Below are 21242 nucleotides of genomic sequence, written 5' to 3'. Positions count from 1 at the left end.
CCATGTACTTCCTCCTGTGGTTGCCTTGCAGCACAGTTTTTTGGTAGCACTCAAAGGAGGCACTGCATGTGAAAATGGGGTTCCACACTTGGCTGCAATAACAGTTCTTAAGGTCCACAAAGAAACAACCCAAAAGCCAACCCTGCTGTTAATTTGAGTTGTATTTTTCCCATGTATGTTGTTTTGTTTGGGCTTTACAGGTTTAATTTATTGAGTCTGAGCATCAACAGAAATGCTGATTATTTTTTTTTAAGTTACTTTTAAATTAGATCAGTCAGGAAAAATGAATTTTAGGGTCCAGTTCCTCTGCTACTTATTTTTTTTTATTATTTTTGTGACAGTTTTCCCTGCTTTTCAGTGTGTTTTCTGTCCTTAGAAAAATGTTGGAGTTCTCAATAATTTCTGGAGATTTGGAAAGTCTTGATCCAGCTTGATTTGGTTTCACACATTTGGCTACCTTATGGTTTTAAAAGAGGTATCTAAAGATCTGTTCAGTGAAAGTTTGGGGCTGGGGGAACTGTATATGTTTTTTTGGGGGGAACATAGAAAAATATCTGAGGGATTTCTGGCATGCAAAGGGTTTTAGTGGTGCTCAGGTTTCCCTCAGTGTGACTCTTGGATGTCTGGACGTGGCTGAGATCCTGGTTGGATGAGTCAAGTGCCACCAGGGGGTTGTCCTTGCAATAATTCCATGACTTGCTGATGTTTGCTGTTGGATTCAGCAGCAAATGATCCAAGGCAGGGCATTATTTGGGAACTGGATTGTCAGAGGAGGAGCAAACTCCATGGGAATGAGCTGGATTTGGGAACCAACCACGGGCAGCAACCTCTGGTTTTGATTTTTCCCTGGGTTTTTTTTAGCTGTTCCTTTAGAAACTTCAACACCTAAAACAATCTGTGGTGGCTGTTTGTTGTCAGCAGGTGAATTTTTGTTTGTATTTGTGACTTTGCACACAAATATGTGTTTAGAGTGTTGACAGGTGCCTGGGATATTGGGATCTGCTGGCCATCCTTAGCTATTCTGCCAAAAATAAATCAGTTTTACAACCACAGTCCCAAATCTTAATTGAAACCCCTCATTCCACCCTCGTGTTTTCGACACTCCCCTTATTTCTTATGTCACCCAGTACGTTTTGGGTGATTGCTGCCTGTTTTTATACTCTGGAAAACCCGGGAAGCTGGAGTCCACAGCAGCCAATTAACACCACTTAGCAGCTGTTAGAAGGGATAATTGCCTGATGTTAACATCACCTAACGTTATTTTTAACGCTCATTATACCCAATTTACTCTCCCTCAACTCTCCCAGCCCCAGATACGTTTCCAAAGGCGCTGACAGCAATATTTGTATTCGTGCCGGCTGCCTCTGTGGAGGATTCTGTGACTGCACTGGTAAATCAGGGCTGAATATTCCTCTCTGAATGTAGATGTGTTGATGTCCCCCTGCAATCTGCTCCCCGCAGAGTTCACTGCAGGGTTGGAAAGGGAGAAGGAAACAATCCACGAAAAACTCCACGTCTTCAATGTGGAATTCCAAATCTTTTGTCAGGGTGTTTTCCTAAAAGAAAAAATTTGGTTGCAGCAGAGGGGTTCTCACCCCTTTTGATGAACTTTATCCTACCAACCTGTCAAATCTTTTTGACTTCACTGTGAGTTCACAACATGGAGAATTTATAAGATTGCATCCTTTTTCTTTAAAATCCAGCCTCTTGATGATTTTTGTGAGTTCCAGAAGGTGTTGTCCTAAAGAAATATTTTAGACATATTTGCTCCACAGCCTCCTACTAACAGCAGTCCAGACTTTCCCAATTTATATAAATTCAGCTTCTCTACAGTTTTATAAACTGAATAAAGCAGCATAAATTACCCAGTTAGAAAAGGTCTTATTGAGTGTTAACATTTTACACCCAGCATCAAATTGAAAGAATTGCCTGAAAGGCAAATGCCTGAAACAAATGATGGCCATTGAAAAGAGAAATCATAGATTCCAATAAAAATAGACAGTCCTTCAGAAGCCCTGGTGGATGAGTGGCTGGTCGGGTTGGGAAATGGGGATTTATGAGCTTGGGTAGACGATGATGAAAGAGATCTGTGAAAATAATTGGTCTCATTTTGGGAAAATAAGGCAGTGCATTAAAACTTCTGCACACAGTGATCACAGGAATACTAATTTGGCTGTTAAATTCCTCTAATTTTTTTAGCATTCCCAACCCCGGTGTAAATTCCTGGCAGGAGGGGATAATTCAGGTCATCCGGGGTGTTTTGTTTGCACGTCCATGGGAAGATACTCACGGCTGTGAGATTCCAAGTGCAGGCAGGGAGAGATCAGTAGTTGGTGTGGAGTATTTACAATTGATTTTGGGGGTAACCACATGGCAAAGGGAGTCTGCCTTCCCAAAAAAATGCCACACCAAAACCACAGCCCTTCAAGAGCTCCATGGGCAGGATGAACTGTGTGTGTTAATTGAGGCAGGAAAGCAGTGCTGGGATCACTAGTTAGGCCACAGGGAGATAAATTGTTTTCCTTTGTGCCTTTAGAGATGTAAAAATAACTCAGGGAGATGTGAATAAAATATATGTGCTTTGTTTTTAGGGCAGGAATAGGTGAAAACTAAGAATTGCTAACTAATGTGGAAAATAGGAGCTGGGCTGGAAATGCCTCACTGGCACAAAAGTGTTTTCTGGAGGTTTGGCAGAGACAGGAAAGTACTTTTTATCTTTTCAATCATGCAGTTGCAGACTTAAATCAATCATCTAAATATGCAATTAAGCAGGTACACAATTAATCAAAACACTGGGAGATGAATTGAGTATCATTATTTAATTGCATTAATAAGTTAGTGCCTCGGCAGAATCTTTTATTGAGAGATTTTCTTTCAATACCTGCTTCAGAATTGGTTTCAAAATGAGAAATGATCTGATGCATGGAGTCATTTCTGAAAATGTTTAAGTGTTGGGAATGCTGAAGCCTCTCGGTGTTGCATCTCCTGCAGCAATAAAGGAATATAAACCTTACAGAACCAAACTTGCAGATCTTCTAGTACAGAAGAATGTACGTGGGGAAAGTCTGAGTGAGAACACAGCAGGTGAAGGCCAAAATGTTGCACAGTTTTCTACATATTTAATGTGATAAATTAATAGAATAATTTAATACTTTAATAAAATATCTCATAATAGACTATATTCCCCTTTCCAACCAGGTCAGGAAGTCTCAGGGCTCAAGTACTTTGCATCCTGGAAATGCAGAAGTGCAAACCTCCCTAACACTGATTCCTGAGTCTTTGTGCCTTTTCATTCTGACCAAACAAAAAGGGCTTTTTCTTATTCTTTTTTTCCCTTCCACTTTTCAAACACTGCTGTGGTTGGACAAGTGATCTTTGTCATCCTTGGTGCCAGGCAGAAAATCCACTGTGGGTAAAAGCAACACATGAAGTGAAGTGTGGCTTTGCTGGATGTAATTTTAACGAGCAAAACCTCCTGCAATTTGGTGGCTTCTGAAGATTCTTTGTCATCCTTGAAGCATCATTTTCAATATATGGCAGCATTAGGTTTTGATGGTCATATTTTCAGAGCCCAGTCTTAGTTTACACTTTCCCCTCTTCTCCTCCCCTTTACTAAAATTGAGTGCTGAGAGGATTTTCCCAGGACCTTCTGTTTATGAAATGCAGTGCAAATCTGAATCCTTCATCAAAAATAAGACTGAGTTTTGCCTTCTCCTTCTTTCCCTTCCTTCTGGTGGATTTTGCAGGTGAGCCTATTTCTTTGCCAGGTGAAACCAGTATAGAAGTTGGAACATTTTTATTTTTAGAGCAAATCCAGAATAACTCCCCTGTAATGCCTCCTCATATCTGTAATGTAAAAAGTGAACTAGGGTGGAATTGAATTTTAGTTTTGCAGTAAACAGCACCATCAAATATATGTGAAATGGAGAAGGGTAGAAAATACCCATATGTGTGTGTAATGGTCTGAGTAATGTATATATAAATATACATAACTCCTACAAAATTTTCCCAAACTTGAACAAAAACCACTTCCAAGTAGAGCTGTGTGAGGGGCAGTGTCTGCAGACCAAGGGGATTTACCAAAGGAAACTTTGGGACAGCGTTGTCGCAGTTGTGAAACAGGTTTAGAAATGGTGGTTTTGAAAATGACTCATGAAGGAATAAAAGCTTTTTAGGTAATGAGGCTTGTTATCCAAATGAAAATATCCCATGAGATCAAAATTTACCGTCCTGCTCTTGCCAACATCTGTTTTTCTTGTGTTGCTTAACCGAGGGGTGACATCTCTGGCAGAAAATTAAGGAGTTTGTTACACAGCAAGAAAAACCCGACCTGAATTCAGCTCACATTCCAAAATGCAGTTGCTTGAAAGGCCCTGCTCTACCCCAAAGGACCCTCCCTGCTTCCCAAAATGCCGGTGGCAACTCCATTTGTCACGGAAGCAAATGGGCAGAGCGTTGAACTCGCTGATGGGAGCAGAGGGAAGGGACAGGATGATGGATGGGGGTTGGACCTCAGCTCAGCGAGCAACCAGGTTGTGCTCAGGGCTTGGAGCACCAGTGCCTCCAGCTCTCTGGAGCCCCATTCCCAGAGAAAACCTGCAGATATTCCATGCTGAGGTCGGCAGCTGAGTTAACTGAAGGCAAAGCTTTCCCCCGAGGAAATAAGTTAAACGTGGCCAATGCTGATGTTGTGTCTTTCCCTTATCTGATTTTCTTTGGGCAAAAAGAGGGGTGTTATAGGCACTGCTTGAAAATTTGAGCTGATCTGTGCAAATTCTCAGTTTGCACAAATTCCCATGCCTGACAGTGGGGGAAGGTCACCTGATGGATGCAGGGACACTTCTCAATCTCTCACTTAAGAACCTGGGTATATAAGCAAATACATTATCCCAAAGTCATTTAATAAGGTCACAATAACAAGTTATGTGGCAGCAACATTTTTTTTGCAACACGCAAAAAGGTGTTTAAAGCAAATACTGATTGGAATCTTCATAGGATCATGGAATTTGCTGAGCTGGCAGGGGACCCATCAGGACCATGGAGTCCAACTCCTGGCCCTGCACAGGACACCCCAAGAATGACACTTTGTGCCTGGAGCATTGTCCAAACCCCTCTTCATGTGTTTAAAGCAGCCCCCAATGTTTTAATTTGTGTTTTTCCCCTCCAAATGTATTGGTGGGGGAGGGGGTGGCACTGCAAAAGAACAGGGAATGACAGCTCAGGCTCCAAGGCAGTCAAAATTAATTGTATTATTATTTAATATGAGCTCAGAGCAAACCAAAGAGTGCTAAAACCTGGTATAACAGATCTGAGCTGTGGGCTCACCGAAATCTGGGCTGTAACAGCTCTCAGGAAGGCATAAACCCAAGAGTGCCAAGGAAAGGCTGATCCATGATGCTCTTCAGGACACTTGCTGTGGTTTTCCAGCCTTGAAATCCCAAAGGATGGAGAGGGAAAGTCCAGTTCAGTGCTACAAACTCCAGAGAGGTGGCCTGGTGCGTTCTGATGGCTGGTAGTGCTCTGTTTTGTTGGAATTGCCTAAAATAAGGGAGCTGATGGAAGTGATTTCTTTCAGGGACTCAAATTGCTGTAAATCCCCAGCGTTTTGATTCTTTGCCAAAGAGCAGCTGCAAGTGCGAGTGTTATTGGTAAAAATAACAGGAGAAAATGATGTTTTAGGTTGTGGCCTCATCTGTACAGCCATGTATCAAACAAGGTATTTTCCTTTGGGTGGAAAAACACTGGTTTCAATGGAGTGGGAAAAAAATTTCAGAAGCTGTGCCTGACTCAGCCTTCATTAAATGCTGTCTGTGGACTGATAACCTCAGGGATGCAACCTGTATTTTTATATTTCTAATAATACTAGAATTTGAATATTAAACATACTCTACACTCTACCCTTTGCCTTGACAGATGTCTTGCCTGGGATTAAATTAATTACTAAATGTCTTTCCTGTCTGACAGTTGGGAATTTTAGGCTTCAGAGGTAAATAAGGTTTGAAGCAATCCAGTAATAGGCTTACAAGGCTGAGAGGCAACAGAGCTGAAAAGTGAAAAATCAAGAGGCTGGGCCATTAATACCTCTTTGAAAAGTTAATCAGTTCCTGACAACAGCCTGGAATCTAAATAGAGGGGGTTTGTGTCAGGTCCAAACTTTGCACCACATACTAAGGTCTGCAAGATTTGTAAATTTATAGGGTGTGTGGGAAACATCTGGGCTTCAAGACCTTGGCAGTAAAGATGGGATGTGATCTTAGCTGTTCCTAATTCAGAGGAGGTGTTGGAGTTGCAGGTAAATGGGTATCTGGGATCATTTGTGTTGTCCCAGACAGGCTGGGCTGGTGTGTCTAACAGCACTTCCAGGATTCCTGCTGCCCCCTGGAGTGGGACCTTGCACCCAGTTGAATTTAGGATGGAACTAGGCACCAGGCAACGGAATAAACTCACTCCTAAATCTCATTTCTAGCTGTGGTACTGCCTGGAAACAAACTCAGCTTTTAAGGGTTTCGCTTCGTAATTTGCCACTTGTCTTGCACTGCTTTTAATGTTCTTCAGATGATCAAAGCAGCTTTTGAAGGAGGTGAGAATTTTTAGTGAAACAGATCTATTGGTGTGTGGTGGCACAGTCTGTGTGCTGATCCTGCTCAGCTGACACTGAACAAATACGATGAGGAATTTTGTCATTGACCTCAGGAGAAATCGGTTTGATCAACCCTTCCCTGCCTTGGTTACACACCTGAGTTCTTTCTATGGTTTCCTCTTCCTCAAGGTTTTTGTCACTTTGCTGATGTCTCCTTTTTGTACTTTGCCATCATTTTCATGCATTCTCCATCCCCACCAAGAATTACATCCTTCTGGAAAGGCATTTCCTGTCCTACATGTGATGTGCTTGGACTGGAATTTCAAATGGCTCTGGATGTGATTTGACAAGCCTTTTGTGCTCAGAATTTTGACTTGAATGGGCAGATATTTCCTGGAAAACGTTAAGGGAGTAATTTTCCACGGCAGGGACACTCTTTCCCTGTCCAACCCTTTTTCCTGATGGGAGAAGTGGGACTGAACTTGTAGCAGGTGGGACCTGTTTGTTGATCTTGTGGTGACAGCTGGACATAAACTAAAAGCTGTGTCTTGGGTCTTTGCCCAAACCTGAAACCCCCAATCTCTGTCTTAAGAAAAGCAGATAAATAGATATAAAACGTTTACATGCATCTTTAAAGTGTAAGGAAACTTTTGCAAGTGTTTGATGGAAAAAGTAGCAACCAGCTGTTGTACTGATGCAGGTAAATCAGGCAGATAAATGATAATTCCCCTGTAAATAAATTAATAAGTGTTGTTTCCCCTCCAGTTCAAGTTCTGATTGGGTGGCTAAGACTTATAAATCAAAACTAGTTTATACCATTGTCAATTATCATAATAGACCTTTTGTCTTTTGCCTCTTCACGGATCAGTAGCAATTTATCATCCACTTAATTGCATAAAAATATTCTGTTCAGTGTTGAATTAACCAGGGAGGAGGATTTTTCCCTTTGATCCTGAGGATATGAGCTGCAGTGGGGAATTTCCACTGCCTTCTCCTGCCTCAGAGCCAGCCCATACCTAATGACTCAGTAGCTTTAAATGAGCACTGCTTAAACAAAAGAGAAATTAAGTCAGAAGGGCCACGTAGGGATGATTCACAATTCAAATTAGAAACTGCCAAGTCATTTTTTAGTGGTATCAAACCGAAATCCTTCGTGTCTTTTCGGCCCCAAACACTTGCCTGGTGAATAATTCCCTCCTTGCAGCTTTGCACTTGTCTCGCTCTGCAATTTCCAGGGCGGGTGTCCCTGGAGGAAAAGCTCTGGGATTTTTCTAATTAAAGGTTACCAAAAGCTTGTTAGGAAGTTCACAGGCAAGTGACAAAAGGGCAGGGAAGCAGCTTTTCTGAGAAAGAGAAAAGGGAGTGAGAAGTGGGATGGGATTCTACAGGGGAAATGGAGGACAGGTCTGGGTGATCCCAGTGCAGGGAGCAGTTTTTGGGATCGTGTCTGGAAGCTGAAGGACAGAGGGAAGGAATGGGAGATGTTGGTGTCTGTAGAAATGTCTGGATGTTTCCTCCCACTCCCAAGGGTGCTGAGTGAGCTCTGGGAGTGCTTCCTCCGTGGATACAAACCCCATCTGTCCTGGAGCAGCCACCTCCCTTCTCCCAGCCTCCTCAGACATATTTAGGGCAAGTATTCGTTTTTTAAGCTCTTTTTCTCCATATCTGAATTTATTGTATGTTCACTGATAAAGTAATTAGATTATGGCAATGCAACCATTCCTGAAAATCCTGTTGCTGCAGCTGGAATCCCTGTGACAAGTCCCCTCTGCAGGGTGTGGATGTGTTCTGAGCCTTCTGAGCCTCCTCTCTTCAGATAACATTTTATAGGTGCTTGAATTCCAGCAGCGTTTTCCATATTATGGTTTTCCAAGGAAATCAAAGCCAACATGTTGCAGCCTGTGTGGAAGCAGGACTGCAACTGCTGGAAAAGTTGTCCTGTTGAGCTGAAGCTGGAGGTGCAAAGAGTGGCCATCTGCCAGCTCATAAACACAAGAGGTGTCAGACAAATAAAAACCCTCCCTGGAGCAGCAGAGGAGCTGAAACTGCAGCTCCAGGCAGATCCAGGGGGGGAAACCAGGGAAAATCTGGGGCTGCAGGGAAGATGGACAGGAGCTGAGCACCTCCCACCACTGGATTTGCAGGTGTTGTGTAATGGGAGTGAATTTCTTTCCCATCAGGCTGATCCACTGGAATTAAAGACAGGAAATGACTCCTTGGAGAATGGGAAAGGAGTCACAGATGCAAAATGCATTAATGTGAGCAAATTAAAGTCAGTCCAGTACAACATTAACCTGCCAGCACGTCCTAATTCTATAGTTTATGTTACAGGAAATGGAAATGAGAAAAAATTTGGTTTCTAAGTGGTTTTAATATTTTTAATTGTCAGTTTATTTGGTAGCAGACAGGCAGGCAGAGTTTGCTTCTGCCTCTGGGTTAATATAGGCCTGCAGCCTCTGTTAACAAAAATCTTTATTTATTTGGATGGTTAGACTGGGTTAGAATGTCCAGGGAAGGGTCTGGAGCACCAGGAGTGGCTGAGGGAGCTGAGGGGGCTCAGCCTGGAGAAAAGGAGGCTCAGGAGGAACCTCCTGGCTCTGCAACTCCCTGCCAGGAGCAGGGTGGGGGAGAGGGTTGGGCTCTTCTCCCAGGGAATAAGGGATGGGATGAGAAGAAACAGCCTCAAGTTGCACCAGGGGAGGTTTAGGTTGGACATGAGGAGGAATTTCTTCACTGGAAGCGTGGTTAGTGTTGTCATGGGCTTGCCAGGGCAGTGGTGGAATCACCACCCCTGGAAGGGTTCACAAAACCAGCAGATGTGGCACTTCATGATATAGTTTAATGGGCAGGGTGGGATTTGGTCAAAGGTTGGACTTGATGATCTTGGAGGTCTTTCCCAGCTTCAGTGGTTCTGTGATTCTGTGCTGTCTGTGGGTGAGGACCCTCCAGACAGACCACGGGCTCTGTTGCCTCATCACAATTCGCTCAAAGTTCTGTTCAAAGGGAATATTTACTGCAGGAACAGACACTTCATCCTTCCCTTTCACGGTGATAGAAACCACGTGCATATCTGATGAAATATGAAAGGTCCTATATCTTATTCATGGCTGCTGAAAGTTCCTCAGCAGCAGCCTTCAAACACACCTCTGCAAGTCCCCAGCTCTACAATTTACGTGACAAGTAATGACGTGCAAACATCTTTGAAAGTTAAGTATTTGTGTTAATTATTAAAGGGAGACATTTGAAGTGACAGACTGAATGAATGCTCTCCAGAAAGCCACCAGACTTCTGCTGATGAAAAAGAGACGTAGGGAAGCTCTGTGAAATATTTAACTAGAGAAGTTATAATTTAGTTCCTGTGCGCTGCCTTTTTAAATATACTGAGCTCTGATGTCTGATGAAAGCTGATGTTATTTTTTAAATCAAATTTGTGGCCTGTTGCAGAAGAGTCTGTCTGTAATAGCAGCCTGTCTGTAGATATTTGCTTCTGTTGCATGTTTGCCTTAATGCTTTTCCACTGCTGGAATGGACTGACTGGAAAGAAAACGAGTAGAAAATCAACATCAAGACAAAAACCGTGCTTGTGTTTTAGGTTTACTTTGGGTTTAGGGTTAAGCAGCTGCTTGTCACCCAATGTTTTGGGGACAGGAGGCTTCTTGAGAGCCCTGGGTTGGAAGGGACCTTAAAGATCATCTCATTCCAACCCCTACCAAAGCAGGGACATCTGCTCCACTAGCCCAGGTTGCTCCAAGCCCCGTCCCATCCCATTTTCACTATGCCCAGGATCAATCTCAATTGTTCCATATCCACTGAGTTACTGAAATCCAACCAGGAGGATTAGTCTTTCCTTCACCCACAGAAAACCCTTCCTGCAGCTTTGCTTGACACTGTAAAAATGCTTCTCAGTGTGGTGTTGGCTTTCCATAAGGAGTGAAGCTCCAGTTGTCTGTGAGTAGCTGATATATCAATTTAAATATATTTGGCCATTAATTAAGTCTCTTTCTTTTTGCATGCAAATAGATTTCTCTCCAGGGAATTAATTACGGAACAAATTTCAAGCTAATCTATCTTTGCAGTCCAATATAACATTAAGCTGTAAAACCCACTTTCAAAATGTAGCTTTTCACCATTTAACGAATTGCTATCAAATCTTTCTAAACCATTTGGATAATACAGTTAAACAAACCCAAGGATCAGACTAGAGCTGACCCTTAAACACACCAGTGACACTGGCTGATATCATTGCATGGAGATTTGAGAAAAGCATTGATGGATTTGGAGATGGTTTCATGGGTTATTTAACTGACACTCTGAAATTTTGATTTTTAGATATTTTTTTTTTTAAATTATTGAATTCAACAGTCATTTTTCCATGGAAACAAGTGAAGCCACAAGATCACAAGTATTTTGTTTTATTTCTTTTTCTACCTTATCCATCTTTTAAAACACTAAATCTCTTCATATAATGCAATAACCTCATTTATGCTTTGGAAAAAGAAATGAATTAAGGCAAGTGTGTATTTTTAAATTTATTTTTAAATACAATGGTGTTATCCAATAGTGATTCAAACTGTTGGTCTGAAGGACACAGGGGTGCCATTCTCATGTTCTCCCCCTCACGGATCCAAAGCACAGGGATAGTGTTGGTGGTTTTTTTTCTGGAGAGGTGGCAGAATTTAACACTCAGTGCAACTACAGTCTCTTTAATATTTTGGATGTACCCAAGTTCATTTGAAAAATCTCAATTTTTTTTTTTCCCCCATTTGATTTATTTTTGTTCCGAGCATTGACCTTTAGGCAACTTGATTAAGTGGCATCACTTTCCATTTGATCTGCTCTTTAACAGCTTTTTGTTTCACCTGCCTGTTCCTCCCCGGGAAAGGTTAAGCAGAGGTGACCTCAATCACATTTTCCTTATTCCCCACTTCACTGTCTTCTGGCATCTCTCTCCTCCAAGGGAGAATTTATCATTTCTGATCTCATTTACTTCGTGTAATAACATAAACCCTGCTCTTACATTTTCTACTCTTTAACTTTCCCAACTCCAGTAAAGCCATGTCCTTGTTCACCATCATCATCCTGAAAAAATGGGTAGGGGAAAAAAAGGGTAACTATGAGATTTGTTTGTAAATGAAGGGTTAAAACAGCCTTGCAGCACAGTTCATGGCAGTTCAGCACACATTTTTTTTGTGGCAAACTCCTTTTATGTGGTGTTTTATGGAGTTACTTCCACTCATCTCCTTAGTTATTAATTTTTATTTATTATTTGCCTGGAGAAGAGAAAGCTGGGGGGAGAGCAACCCTCCAGCTTCTGATACTTGATATCCAGTATCTGATAAGCTGGAGAGGGACTGTTCATCAGGAACTGTGGTGACAGGAAAAAGGGGAACAGACCCCAACTGAACTTTAAGTTAGATCTGTGGATGGAATTGTTCCCTGGGAGGGTGGGCAGATCCTGGCACAGCTTGCCCAGAGAAGCTGTGGCTGCCCCATCCCTGGAAGCATCCAAGGCCAGGTTGGAGCAATCTGGGACAGTGGAAGATGTCCCTGCCCAGGGCAGGATGGTGGAACTAAACAGATGATCTTTAAAGTCCCTTCCAACCCAAACCATCCAGCGATTCTGTGTTTAAAATAAATGAGTTAATAACCACTGCAGAGCGATGGGCAGTTTGCTCTCAGCTGCGTTGGCTGTTGCTGAACTGAGGCAGCACAGAAAAGGGATCGTTTCAACAGCTAAAAACTTTTCAGAATTGTTTCTTGTACCTTGAGGGTAGTTTTCTTTCTCTTAGCAGTTCAAAAGTAAAAGCACAGTAAAGATCCTGCACTTATTTATACTGAGGGGCAAAACTACCCTGAGCCTCCTTGATGGTGAGAGCAGAGGGACCAGCACAGGCTCTGCATTCACCTTGGGACAATAAACTTGAAGCACCTCGAGCTAGAAGGGATAGAAAACAACAGAACTAAAAAATCTACAGCTTTTTTGGCCTTGAAGGACAGGCAGGCTCATAGAGCAGCAGGAATTGGAGAGCTGTAATAAAACTGGAACTTTTTATTAGTTGTGGAGAGAAGTGGAAAAGGCTGAGAGAGGACAGAGCCTCAGTGAGAGAAAAGCAGCTTTGCTGGGGGATGTTTGGTGTGCTGTAAACCCCAGGAAAACATGGAGAGGCACCTAAAATGTGACAAAACATCGTGGTTGCGATGGCAAACAGAAAACAGCACTGTTAAAAGTAGGGGTGTGTATGAAAAATGACACAGAGACAAACGTATGTACGTGCACAGATTTATTTGCCCAAAGAGGGTACAGATGGAGATAAAACTGTTTTGGAGATGTGAATAGAGGTAAAATCAAATATAAACAGAGTGAAAGCTTGGGCTTGGGCTTTGCAGACACAGGGGAAAAGTGTAAATGCTGCTCAGCCCCTAAGGTAATGCGCTGCTTTTTGCTCTTTGGGTTTTCAGCTCTAGAACCAACTTGGAAATATTATTATATATAATATTATAATAGAGTATTATAGCTGTAGCTTCTGAGAAAATACATGGAAAGGCATTTTTGCAAACATGGACGATAAAAAGTGGAAACAGTGAGAGGACAGAAGGAGATGGACAATCACTGGCAAACATGGAATCAGGGAGTTGTTTAGTTTGGAAAAGACCTCTGAGATCATTGAGTTCAACCATGAACCCAGCACTGACAAGGCCACCACTGACCCATGTCCCCAAGTTTAAAAATGAAAGAACACCTCCTTGGTTTTCTACCCTTTCCCATTGAAGGAACCATCAGTGATAAATCAGAGGGTTGAAAAGTTTTCATCCTGTTTTAAAACTTTTAGGATAATGGATGTCTCAAGAAACAAGACCAAAAAGCTACTTGCGAGACAGAATTAAAAATAAATAAAATAAAATTTAAAAAAAAGATGCGAGAGGGAACCTCCCTTGTGGATTTATGTCCTTTTAATTTATCTGGAAGAAAAACCGAGCTCTTGTGACAGGAGTGAAAAGGGCTTTAAATTCCTCCTGAGTAACATCAGGATATTCTGAATTTTCAGTAGAGAGTGCATGGGGTGGAACACAAAAACCTGGCTGTTAAAAATAATCTGATTTTTCTCTTGGTCTTCCCTCCATTCTCTCTCTTTGTGGCTTTCACCCATACTTGCAAGGTGGAATTTCTCCTGGAGTGAAATGATACTGTAATAAATTGGAGGGTTGGTGTCTTTTATTTGTGTAATTAGTGACTGAGCAAAGCATTTGCAGGATTTAGGATTTGTAGGGTGGTGCAGATCAGATCCATAACTGCTGTAGTGGAGTGTCCTCAGACCTACAGCTGATGAGAAATCCCATTTCCTCCAGCCATCCCTACCCCCCACCCCCAGCTGATCCATTCCAAACTGTTTCTGGAAGGATTTTCTTGCTTTATAACTTTAAATTTAATGTTTTAACCTCCAAGGTGCTGAAATTTGGTGCTGCCCTGTCACCTCTGCCTTAATTACCATTGCTTGGCTCCTTCAGGGCACACCACTGTGCCCACAGGGGATATTTTTGGGATGCAAAGCCCATTTCTCCCCTCCCCTGTTAATTTTGGTGGCAGGTACCCAGGAGAAACATCCAGAGAAAGCCCCCCCCGCCTCCCTGCCCTTTTCCAGTACTTTTAATAAGGAATAATTTCATTATAATAAAGGGGATGACATTTCCAGCAGCCCTTCCTGAGCAGGTTCCCTGCAGGGAGCTTCAGGAGGTTTGATCCAGCCCTTGTCAATTTTTGCTCTCTTTTGCATCCTCTTTGACCACTTTCCCCTCATTTTGTTGGCCCCCAGCGGTGTCTTGGACCAAGAAAGGTGTTTTTTTGTGACAGCTCTGCTGCTGCTGTCCCCTGACTCGTTGTCCAAACAGTCCACTGCACTTTTCCTTAAATAAAAGCCATAAATGAGCTAATTTCTTTGCATTTTACATCCTTTATATAATCAGTAATGATTTTTAATTCCTAAACCACGCCATGCTAATCAAGGCACGAGAAATATTGCCCTGCACATTAAAAATGGTAAATAAAAATAAAAAAAGCGCCCCTCTCCTGAATTCTGGCACTTGGGAGATTAAACCTGAGAACCCTCAGACTTCCAACAGAGACTCACTGATGCTTTGAAGTCTCTCTCTCCCATCCTGGCAACTTTTACCAAACATTGGACTTGCTAATCAGGGCAAAGGGGTTTTCTTCTCTTTGACTGAATCTTCTCTCCAAACCTTACAGCTGAAATTTTTCTTTTACACTCACTCACCTCTAGTTCTGCCCAAAGATTACATGACCCAGAATTTGTGCAATTTCAGATTAATAAAAGGCCTTTGCATGTGTGATTTTTGTCTTCAGTTTGCTGGTGATGGCCCAGGGAGGATATTCCTTGTTAAACATCACCCTCCCCTCTGAAATAATGACAGTATTTCAGTGCTGATGGGATTGATTGGGTTCAAAGGGCTTTAGTGCTGCAATTCTGAACTTCTTTCAAAGTATCACACGAGCAGTTTCTCCTCCTTTCCTAGTTTTGATTTCTTTGAACTCTTCTTGCCTTTCTCCAGCCATATGTTTGGATGCTTCTTGTTTCCTCCCAGCGACTCAAATTATTCATGTGTGAGGACTGAACACCATCATGGCTCAGCTACAAGGGTTTTACATTAGCCAAAGCACAACCCCCAGATTTATAGCAGTTCCTCTCAAGCCAGAGATTGTAAATCGTATTGACTTGTTGCGTTGAGGGAAATCTTTCTTTGCTACTGTCCATTTGCACAATGTAAACTGATTCTTTGCTCTCCTCTCGTGAGACCACGTCCCTGTTCAGGGAAATACATTAAAGCTTCAATTATTCAGCTCTCTTTGCCTTTAATGTGGTGAAATCAAATCCAAATACAGCAAATAAATCCCTTCTTATGTATTAACAATGGAATAAATACGAGTGTTTTGCCAATAGGAGTTAACTCTTCCTCTAGATTTTTCTTTTTGGTTAGTTTTGACTTTTCAAAGTAAAGTGGGACTGTGTTTTCACTGCAAGTAATTTCGTGTTTGGTTGTGACTCTTTAGCCTGGGATTAGAAAGATTTTGTGCCCCTGAAGAACAGCAGGTTTGTCAAATAAGACGCAGGTTTTGTGACAAAAACAGTAGGAAAAAAAAAAAGGCTATTTGACTATTTCTTTGTTGTCTGAATAAGTCAGAATAATATATGGAAAAGACTTGTGATGTGTTCCTTGCACAGAAAATCATTTACAATTTGAACTATGCCTATGGTGGAAAGCTGACCTTTCTATGCTGATTATCTGTGTAGGGGTAATTGAGGCTCCCTTTTTCCAGCACCCAGTTGGAGTCTGAGTTCCCCATAATTATTGTGTTACAGTAAACTGAAGATTAAATGCAAAGCAAAACCAAAAACAACCAAAACATAAACCAATTTCTGACATTCCTGAAACTATTTCTGCCTGATGTGCCTTAGTGGGTGTGGTGGTACCCGAACAAAGGCTGGACTTGATCTTGGAGTCCTTTCCTAACCTTAACAACTGTCTGATTCTGTAAGTAGTTTCTTCTATAAAGGCTTCAAATACTACAGAAATCCTGTGAAGTGAGGAGCATCCACGTGGCTCTTCTTATTTGTGATGGATTTCTCACTAAAAATCGACTGGGTTTAGAGGAGAATGTGCTACTGGTCCCACTTGGCAAGGGCAGGAGAGTGTCCAAGAGGAGGGACAGAGTGAGGAGTGGTATCTCCTGAGCTCCTGGACCAGTCTGGGATGATCCCACTGTGGTTTTGCACCTCAGGCTTCAGCTGTAATTCAAAGAGATTCCCACAGGCAATTCTGGCCTTTATGGAAATAACCCAAGTTTTGAATAGATTGAGAGACAGAGAAGCTTTTCTTGGGTTTCTTTGCAGACCTCTGGGCTGGAGATATTTGAGTTTTAGTCCCTGTGTTAGCAAAGCCTCAACAGACACCCGTGGCATGGGATTGGGGTTATTTATGTCCTGCTACATTTAATGGGGAAGTTTTGGGAGATTTCACTGCAGATGAGTTTGTTTCATGGGCAGAAGTCCTGGGATTGCTGAGCTGATGGTGGTGGAGACGGGAATGCTCTGCATGTTGCAGAATCCACTGGAATGGCTGCCATTGCTTTTTTTTGCCTTGTTTGTCCTCCTTTCCCTGTTCTTTCATCTAAACCAAATTGGCTGCCCTTGACTTTCAAAAATGGGTATTTTTGTGAGTAGAATTAACTTTCTCTGCAGAGAAGAGGTGACACCACTGACTCACGGGGTGCCTGTGTTAAACACATTGTTTGATGTATTTACCTTCATTCACTTGAGCCTCTTACTGTCAGCTTTTATCCTTCCCTGACCTTCTGAGAGTTTATGCCTGGTTTCAAAGCTAATAATATCTGCTAAAACAGGCATCTGCTAGAAATCATATGCTGGGCTACAAATCACTGCAGAACAGGTTTGAATTCAGCTGGAAAATTGAGGAAACTCTGTTAACTTTATGCAACCTATTAACTGCCTTCCTATATAATAATAAAGGATATGTTGGTTTTATAAGAGTAGGTAATGATCACCTTGAAAGAACAGCTCGAGGGCAGGAAGACACTTAAAATACACAGTGAAGGCAACAGGCTTGTCTTTTCTTTTCTTTTTTTTTCTTCTCTTCTAAAACCTATAGAAAGTACCATATAAAAATAGTTAATTTAAGAATTTTCAGGGAGAACCAGCAGCTTCCAATTTCAAGTGGAGTCTAAGAAATTCGTGCACCCTGATTTTGGGCACATAAGATTTTAGAACAACTTGGTAGAGCTGAACTCTCTGGTGATCTAGAGCTTGTTCTTGCAAGCCAGCTTTTCTTCAGTTTTGGAAACAGAAGGTGAAAATAAATACTTTTAAGACACTGATCATGTTTATGAGGATGAATAAAACATGTAGATGATGAAGGTCTTCCCTCTGACTCTTCTGTGCTGTGGGAGTGGGTTGGTTTTGGCTGGGATAGAGATGATTTCCTTTCCTTGTGTCGAGTCTTCATGTGGCAGAGCTGGAATTATGCTTTTGCAAAGTGGAACAAGTTCCTACCTCAGATCCTCCAGACCCTGAAATACAAAATTCCTTAAGAAAACTGCACTGTACAAATATCCAAGTTTCTCACCTTCCACATACACTTATATTTGATGAATCCCTAACAAACAATCCCTTTTTCTTCTGATGAATGGATAAAATCACCTTCTCACTCAGAATAAATATTTTGTCTTGCCCTGCATATTTCCACCAAATGTGTGTTTCCATAAACTTTCCTTTTATAAGACCACAGAACTCTTTGTTCTTTAATTCAACAGCACTTATTTTATACACTGGTGTTCATCCCTGGAAGATTTTTAACTTTTGTGATATCTCTCTGTGAATTATCCAAAATTTCATTCTTTTTTTTTTCTCCAAAGAAGGCTTGAGAAGCTTGGATAGTTTAATCAGGAATGTTGCTGTCCTATATTTTATAAGGTAGGATAAAAACTTCCTTTGGTTGTATAAGGCCATTCAAGAATATCCACAGAACTGCTGTAATTTTCCATTGGTTACACTGGAATTTTTCTCAAGGGACAGATGGATTTCTTCTTCTTTCTGGCTTAATTTCTGATGTGATCAGAAATTTTAGGGAACTGTCACTTTGGGAATCTCTGCCTTACCAATCATTTACACAGGTTTTGAGTATATCCTAACATTCTATGTAACAGCCTTGGTTTATTGGGTAAGAAATAATAGAAAGATAATGTGAAAACTGGTTTGAATTGGTGTAGTTTTGCCGTGTCAAGGTTTGTATTTGGCACCCTCTTGTCAGAAAAGGGACTTTGGAGAGAGGATCAGGTTTATTTTGTCCTCATTTTATCTCAAACTCAGCCCTTTTTGTGGAGGCCTTTAACAAGATTTGCTGGCCGTGACCCCCTGGCACTGGAAAATCTTGAGAATCAGGTCTTCTGATACATATTTTCCTAAGGAAGAGCTTTTTAACAGACAGTAGAGCTGAGAGAACATTTCTAGCTCATGAGAAACTTCAGAAATTTTAGTAAATTTTTTTCCAAACTCGGGGCAAGAAGTTGAAAATGAAGACATTTTAAGAATACTCTCTGCTTTCCAAGTTTAGCCATTTCTCTTGAAATGGATATTCCTTTACAGCGTTTGACTGAAACAAAATATTTTGACACTCCAGCAGCAGAAATATTTTCTCTTATTCCTCTTACTCGAAATGTTTGGTTTGAGTGAAAGCTTTCACCAGTTTTGAGCTCTGTGCTCGGGGAGAAACATCAGCCCACTCAAGTTCTGGTGGTAACTTGGAGCACTGGGTGTCCCTGCTGGGTGTCTAAAAATACCCTTTGGGCACATGGGTGAGAACACATTTTCACTCCTGGCTTTTCAGTGGGGGAATTGTGAGGTTCTGTCTCGGGAGGGGAATCATCCAGGAGGTTGTAGGGGGACAGTGTTGCCAGAGAGCTCAAGCAGGAGACAGAGGTAGAGCTCAGATGGGAGTTTGAGGTGCTTTAATCTGGTTTAAAAACCAGTGCTGCCTTTAATCTGATAATCAGGGGATGGTTTGGGTTGGAAGGGATCTTAAAGATCCTCTCATTCCACCCCCTGCCATGTGCAGGGACACCTTCTACTAGCCCAGGTTACTCCAAGCCCTGTCCAACCTGGCCTTGGACACTTCCAGGGATCCAGGGGCAGCCACAGCTTCTCTGGGCAACCTGTGCCAGGGCCTCCCCACCCTCCCAGCCAGGAATTCCTTCCCAGTATCCCATCTAACCCTGCCCTCTGGCAGTGGGAAGCTGCTCCCCCTTGTCCTGTCCCTCCATCCCTTGTCCCAAGTCCCTCTCCAGCTCTCCTGTGAAAGTTTCACACTCTTAAAACCCTCTGGCATTTCTTCATTGCACCCAACCTCTTGCTTTCCCTGGAAACTGGGTTGGGAAGATTACTGCTGTCCCGTGCCTGTGAGTGCCAGCAATGCTTCCTCCTGAGTGCTCCTGTTCAAATCAGCTCCATTCCCTTTGTTCCACTCTGCTGGCAGCGGCTCTGCCAGCTGCATCCAGCACTCCTGCTTCTTGGGATACATTTATGCTCTTTAAGCAGCAAGTTTGTGTTGGCAGGGAGGTCAGGAGCAGAGTGCTAACCATATAAAAGCAGAGTCCTTCCCAGAAGAGGGAGAAGACCTCCAGCATTATCATTTCCAGGCAGAGCAAAGCATCCCCTGAGCGTTTTTGGGGAGGTGCTGATGGGAAACGCCACGAGAGTTGTTTAATGCAACAACAGCAAATGAGGGATGAGGAGGCACAGCTGGTAAATGGATGTAAATCATAAGACATGGGGATGCCAGCGGGGTAGGAGAGCCCCTGACATTAATTTATCTGTGCTTGCCACTGGTGTGTATATCCCAAGTATTTATGGATGCTGTGTGGGAGATCCATTGTCCCCCAGCGCCGGGGAGAGGCAGCTCCACGGGGGTGAGAATTACAGCTTCCAGGGGGGGAAAACTGCCATCCAGAAGTGTGAAAAATTACTCAATGGGATTAAGGACAGCCCAGCAGCTTTTATCTGGCTTTAGTGTTATTGCTGGAGAGAGGCTTCTTCCTCCCTTTGTTTGATTCTTCCCAGCACGTTGGATGCAGCAGTTGGGCTGTGGATGTACTCGCTGTGGTGTGCTGTGATTGCAGTTTGGTTTTTATCTTGATTGCTGCACGTCCCCAGAGCCATTTTTGTGTCTCGTTGCTTCCAGTCCTGCCTCTGTTGTGGGTTGGAAAGTTCCTCTTTATCTCCTCAGCAGCGTTATTGCTCTTTATAAAATATTAGCAATGAGAGGAGTCTGATTAAGGGATGATGCTGCCTTAACACCTTGCTGTCCTCAGCTCCTCCACTGGTGCCCTTTAGGGGAGAATTTGCCTTATTTTGGGGTGTTTTGCTCAGTTTAAGAGAGGGAAAACCCCTGGGCTTGGCTCCAGCTCCCTGTTTTCTCACAGTTTTTGTGTTTCAGCTGGGCTGCATCAGTGAAAATAAGACACAAACTCCTCTGGGGAGCTCGGCCTGAGAATGATGTTGCTCAGCTCTCTCTTCTTTCAAAAGGAACCACAATATTGCCCCTTTTCAAGGGGTGTTATAAGAATAGAGGCATGGAGAGCTTTGAGCTGTGCAGGACAACAATGGGATTTTAGATGTTTGTCTCAGCTTGTGTCTTGCAACAGACTCCTGATAATTAGGTTGTTACCTGTCCATCATTCTTTTCTTTGTTAACTGGCATGTTTTATCTTTTCTCCATCTCTCCTTTTACTTTCCCATTGTCACTTATTAATTACCCACTTAACACCACATCCTGTTGAACCTACTGGGGAATTCTTTGGCTTTTTCTTATTTACCGACCAATAAATTCTTTATTGGGTGATCTGATCAATGTCCATTCTTTGATCAGCATCAGTTCTTTGATCATGCAGTGTCTCATTACATTCAAGGACATTTAAATTACATTTAGCAAAATCAGCCTGCTAAGCTCCAGATTCCCATCAGAGTTTTTTTCTGATCCTATTAACTCCTTGGATACTCTTGCTGGAGTCTTCTGCTGTGACAATCATTTATTATCTGCTTCTCTTGTTCATTGTACCTCCTCTGAGTAAAATATTTTA

The sequence above is a fragment of the Myiozetetes cayanensis genome, unplaced genomic scaffold (genome assembly GCF_022539395.1).
Source record: "Myiozetetes cayanensis isolate MyiCay16 unplaced genomic scaffold, myiCay2020 scf13, whole genome shotgun sequence".
Lineage (NCBI taxonomy): Eukaryota > Metazoa > Chordata > Aves > Passeriformes > Tyrannidae > Myiozetetes > Myiozetetes cayanensis.
The sequence above is the reverse complement of the archived record's forward strand: the minus strand, read 5'-3'. Positions refer to the sequence as shown.